Below are 6,449 nucleotides of genomic sequence, written 5' to 3'. Positions count from 1 at the left end.
ACGTGCTTTGGTCTTAGGCATGGGGAAAGGTCGTTGGAGGTAGGGAAAAAGTGAGGTAATCGGTGTTCTACGCAGGTGTACCTGGGTTACGTGCTTCTTCATGGGATGCATATTTGAAAATGGAGGCACTTAACATGACCTGACAGTGGAGTTTTTGGCCCTCTGATGTCAGAAGGTCATTTATTGAAGACCCAGTTTTAAGGTTGGTGGTCCCAACTCGTCTTAGCTAGCCTGACCTGTACAAAGCTGACTCCAAGTTCCTAAAAAACAACGTAAGTCTTGTTACTATAGCAACCCATATGTCAGAGGTGTTATCCATAGAGGTGGTTAAGGAGTCCTGTGATCCATTCCACAGGCTATGTGAAGCTTGGAGGGTATGCAGTTAAAGAGAGGAAAATAGAAAAGAAAGAAATAACTAAAGGGGGCTTAATCAGTGAAGGCAGTTTACAAGCAGAGGGGTTTTTAACAAGCTGTTGCTTTATCTGTTCTGTAAAACAGGCTCAAGAATTTTTGCTAGTCACCAGCCTCTGTTAATCCTATGGGTCATGGTTTCAGAATATCTTCTTAAAGCTCAAGGCTATGTTGATTTCAGTATTTAAGAGAAGTGGTAAGTAATTCAGATACTTGACTTTCTCACATCTGCCAGTATCTTAGAATTCTCACAGGATTGCTTAATCTAAGAAAATTCTAACCTCTTAAGCACTACTTCCAGGGCACTTGTTGTAAATTCAGAGACATGACATTATTCCTCGTATAGACTTATAGGATTTTAAGGTTAATTTTCAGCCAGACTTTGACTATTGACATTCTCCTCCTCCTCCTGCTTTGTAAGTGCGGAATCTTTTAAACAAGAAATGAAATTCTAAGTGTATCCAAGGCCAAAAAAGGTGAGAATTTGTAAAATACAGTTGTGAGAATTTTTTTTAAGTCCATGCTATTTCCCTGGTTAAAAATACTGTGAGCCTGATATTCCCTTGGTATTCCTTAAAATTATTCCATTAAACAATCATAGTGACATATAGGTGTGAGTGAGGCACCCTTATAAGATTAATTTCGCTATCCAGCTGTTGAGATGCTTGCTGTCATTTTATTCACTCTATTTTTGACATGGAAAATTAGAAAAGAAAATACAAATGGAATCTTGGTATAATGAGATTGAGACTGTTAGTCTTTTATCAACTTTATGCAACATGAAATCTTTTAAGAAATTTAGTAAACTTTATCATGAGCCTGTCCTAAGCACCGTATGGTACCTATTTTCAGATAATGAAATACCTACAGAAAACTTATAATGACTTATTTTTGTCTGTGGCTGTGATGCCTCTTAGTAATTCGTGGGCTTTTGACAGGAATTTTGGTCTTCCTAATGCAATCTACAAGGTGTGACCAGTTGTCACATACATCATAAGAACAATAGCATACTTATATTTCGTTAAAGCCGAGGAAAATTCTTAGGAATGAACATCAGTAAACCTGACCTACATGGCCACAAGTGGAGTCAAGATATAGCCAATGTTCTGTTCATCTGACCAAAACAGGGAGCCAAATAATTCTCAAATCTATTCAAACCTATTCTACAGAAAGCATCACATTTCAGCTGCTTATTTTGGTCTTCATTCTACTTGGTGCTGAAAAGAGCCACCTTAGTCTTAAGGCATAGCTTTTATCCTATTCTAGACACTTGCCCGATGGATGCAGAGAAAAATGTATAAAGTAATGAAGAAAAATGCTTGTAAGATATAAATACTTAGAGTGATCTGGTTCTTTCATAAGGTAATATGAGTCTCTTCACTTTTCCAAAAAAAGCCTCAGGAAAAATTGCTAAATGTTTAATCCAGTGTTGCCAATAAAAAGACAAGATCATTCTTGATGAGTAGATTAGATCTATTTTTTTTTACGTATTCACAAACTGTCTACTTAGTGGAAAGCCCCTAAAGAAAGCAAGACTTGCCCCAGAGGGAACATGGGAATTTCCTGGTTACATGAAGCTTGTACACAAGCTATAGCTTGAAAATATTCCCCATTCAATGATTAATATGGTTACTGCAAATTGGAAAAAGTATCTCTGGCTTTGGATTTATTTGGGGTTTGGCTATTCTCTGGAAATTTAACATTTTTTTCAACATTCAATAACGGTGAATTTAGAGGTTTAGTTCAGCTCAAGATACTTGATTTTTGGTTTTAAAGCCCTTGTTGGTTTAAAGTCATTCTGGTCTTAAAGCCAATATGGCCTCCTCTGCCATCCCTATGCTTTCAGTAAATGGACCTAAAACCCAACAGTGTGATGCAAATAATTTACAACTCTACCTCCATTTCCCAAAAGCCAAGCAAAAGTCTCACAGAATGTGTCATCCTATCAATAAGACTGGCTTTGATATTAGCTCCATATAGGATAAGTAATAGAACTGATCAAAAAGAGATACAGATCATTTGAAAACTAAAACGTATACTTAGGAGAAGAGTTAAGGATATTAAGATATAGAATCAATATGCAATAAAGCCTAAATAGTCATTTGAAAATGTTTCACAAAACTTTATTTCTCGAGTGGAATTTTCATAGAATGTCAGATAATGTCAGATAATGTTATCCTGTGGGTAAATCCAGTTTGCCTTGTTATTAACCTCTGTTGAAATAACTTTGGAGAAAGAAATACCACTGAGGCGGCTCCTTCCATTTTTTCAAGTCACAGAAGGGCTTGCATGTATTGAGCAAATCAAACTTGGTTTACTCCTCTTCCGCATGATGCGGATTCCACCACTGAATGGTAATTCTCAAAGCCCCTCCCAGGTGTCTCTGCAGAGAGCCACTCATCCCTAATTAGTTCATTCATGCACTTGTTCATTCACTGATTAAATATTTATTGAGTATCTATTATATACTAGGCACTAGGGACATTAAAAAAAACGGGGAGGGGGACACACTTCCTGCCCTTATAGAACTAATGGTTTTAGGTAGAGATAAACGCATAAAAATAAATTTACTATGCCGTATGTTATGTACTTCCACAGAGGTTGGCCAGACTTTGTGAAAGCCTAGAGCACGGACACATTATCTTGGTTTGGGGGCGGGTGACTAGAGAAACCCCCTAGGAAAAAAGACACTTGAGATGAGTTTTGATGATCAACTTGGAGTTAGCTAGGTGATTAATAAAAAACCACAATGATCCCGTTTAACATACGCCAGGCACTGAGCTAAACCTGTTATAGACATAATCTCATTAATCCTTAGCAATACTGTAGAGAGTGATTTCCTCCCCGTCCATTTTATAGATGAGAAAGTGGAGGCTTAGAAATGTCAGTGCCTTAAGCAAGTTCACACAGCAAGTAGCGGAGCTCTATCTAGGAGAGAGCCTCCCGCCAAGAAAACAGCACATGAGGAGGTCTTAAGAAGGGAAGTAGACTGCCTGTGTGAGCCACACAGGTGGGACTGTGCATCTGAAGCAAAACCAGTATGTGCAGAAGTGAGGGTCGCTGACATGCGTAGACGGGCTGTAGCCAAGCCTTGCAGAGTTGCTAAGTTAAGTATTTTGCATTTAATCCCATAGCTATGAAACCTCTTGAAGGATCCCACACAGGACAGGAAAAAAAAGAGTATATTTACATATGGAGGCTTTAGTTTGTTTACCTTTATTTTATTTGCGACCAGGTGCTGCCAGTTTGCATGACTTGAATACCATCCATTCCACCAATGAAAAGTTTACTCCTAACATCCATTATGCTTATGAACATACCCTTTGTGGTGTAGATTTCAGTAATAACATTTGAAGTGCTAAGTCACCCCCCTCTGAAGTGTCGATCCCTAATTAGGGCATTTCAGATGCTAACTAACCACCTTTGGAATGTCGGTGCCTGATTCAGACACTTCAGATGCTTCCTCACTACTTGCAGGATGTAGATTATACCAAAATATTTCAAACTAAATCGACATAGAGACGACGTAGCCCTTAGATAGGGCTTGCTACTAAAGACAGGAGAGAAAAGTGTCCCTTTGTGTGTGTGTGTGTGTGTGTTGGACGACGAGCAGAGACATGCTCTGAGTGATGTGGCCTAGTCATTTCCTTTTCCTGACCGGGTGTGCGGATGACTTAGGAATGCGTGAGCCTCTGTACCCCTTTGTCTGAAAACCCTCGTGACACACTTGGGCTCTACAAACACGACCATTATCCCTCACGCCTTCCCCGTAGCTCCAAAGTACAGACGTGAAGTCAAGGCAGACAGGCTGACACATCTGAGAATTGAGAGCAGGATCTGAAACCAAGGCTTCGATGGCATCATGTCTCCACGTGGCTGGCCTTGAGAGAGAGGCACGGTCTCTGGGCTCTGCTTGGGGAAGGGGAGCTTATTCTGGGCTAAAAACAGACGAAGCTCTGGCACCCCTGCAACAAGCAGGCCAGGCAGGGGTGTCAGTATGTCTTCCTCTGAGTGAGATCTGAGCAAGATCCCATCTGTCTTTCTTTTACATGTGACAAAATCAACGTAACACAGCACTTCAGAGATGGCACAGAGCCCTGTGGGACCCTTGGGCTGAGAGAATCCCATGAAAGCTCTGGCCCCCATTCCCAGAAAAACAATGAAAGACCACATAGGCACATACATGGTTTTGTATATAATTTCAGGAGGAACATGGACCTTCCCCTTCCCTAAAAAACTATGTATCTTTCAGTGCAGCCTAAGATAGAAATATCTTGGGACAGCAAATATGTCACGGTAAAGAGACTTCCCTGGCGATCCAGTAGTTAAGACTCTGCGCTTCCACTGCAGGGGGCACGGGTTCAATCCCTGGTCGGGGAACTAAGATCCCACATGCCATGTGGCACAGCCAAAAAAAAAAAAAAAAAAAATCACAATAAAGTAAATACCTTTTCTATAATTTCATCTCATTTCAAATCAAATTTAGCTCAAAATAACAACAGAATTGTCTGGTCTTTGGAGTGTCCGGTGGTGGCATAAACAACGCTGATTTCCTTATTCTTGGTAATGTTTGGCTGGCAAGGATGCTAGAGAGGGGATTCCTATACTGGATGGCAGATTGGGCAAGACGCCTTACACATAGGCCTTTCAACCCCTAAGAGCCTCTGAGCCTCCATTTGAACTACCTGTTGGGGAGGAGGGAGTTCCCCCCTCTACTCCTCTTGAGTTCTTGTGTCTGGACTAATAATGAAACTGACACGTCAAAGACAGACTAACAGGGAAAAAGAAACAAATGTTAATTCATGTACATGGCTGTCTCATAGAAACAGGACCTTAGAAGTGGCCAAAGCAGACAGTTTTTGTACTTTTTAGACAAAGGAACAATAAGTTTGTGAGGAATTCACAGGACAAAGAAACTCGGGTTTTGGCTGCCCGATTAGTGAAAAATCTAAACAGAGTTTGGGCTTGGGGTAGTCAATTTAAAAAGTAACCACGTTTGGGCTTCCCTGGTGGTGCAGTGGTTAAGAATCCGCCTGCCAGTGCAGGAGACAAGGGTTTGAGCCCTGGTCCGGGAAGTTCCCACATGCCATGGAGCAACTAATAAGCCTGTGCGCCACAACTACTGAGCCTGCGCTCTAGAGCCCACGAGCCACAACTAATGAGCCCTCGTGCCACAACTACTGGAGCCCACGTGCCTAGAGCCCCTGCTCTGTAGCAAGAGAATCCACAGCAATGAGAAGCCCACACACCGCAATGAAGAGTAGCCCCCGCTCGCCGCAACTAGAGAAACCCTGCGTGCAGCAACGAAGACCCAACGCAGCCCCCCAAAATAATAAATAAATAAATAAAAATAAAGTTCCCTTTAAAAAAAAAGTAACCACATTTGTCTGTATCGGCTTCTCCACTGATTTTCCCTGTCTCCGACAGGAAGGGTGTCCTTCTACTTCCAGATGCAGTGAGGGCACCTTTCTCATGAGAGATTGATATCCTGCTTTCAGAGGGACAGAGGAAGGTCAGTTCTCCTTCTTGCATCGGCTACTTCTCAAGCGACTTCATTTCAAGATAGTCAATATGCCGTTGTGGCATGTTTTGGGTTGGTCCACCCTGAGCTCCAACACACCCGTATGACCCCAAGGAAGGAGATGCTGAAGGATCTTCAGGAGTCACGGAGAATTCATCTCCCCACGTGCAGGTCAAAGGTCGTCTGAGGTTTAGGTCTCCATCAGGATCAGTTCTAACATTCATGAGGTCAGTAGCCCCTACCTACCAAGTCTATTCCTCCCAACTCCCTTAGGCCCACAGAGTGGGGACTGGGGGATGGGACCAGGGGCAGGAAAAGCAAGCCTAGGAATCAAACTTCCTCCAGGACTAAGAAGACAGAGGTGAGCAATTAGGAGTACTTGAGGGCTAGAGGTCTAGTCCTAGGGGGTCAAAGTTCAGTTTTCTGGTGGAATTTGTTTCCTCCTCACCCCCTCCTACATATACTCCCAGTCCCAGGCAAAAAGAGAGGGTAGAAAGATTCTTATTTGAAGAAAAAA

This window comes from Mesoplodon densirostris, chromosome 4 (assembly GCF_025265405.1).
Source record: "Mesoplodon densirostris isolate mMesDen1 chromosome 4, mMesDen1 primary haplotype, whole genome shotgun sequence".
NCBI classification, from domain to species: Eukaryota; Metazoa; Chordata; class Mammalia; order Artiodactyla; family Ziphiidae; genus Mesoplodon; species Mesoplodon densirostris.
The sequence above is the reverse complement of the archived record's forward strand: the minus strand, read 5'-3'. Positions refer to the sequence as shown.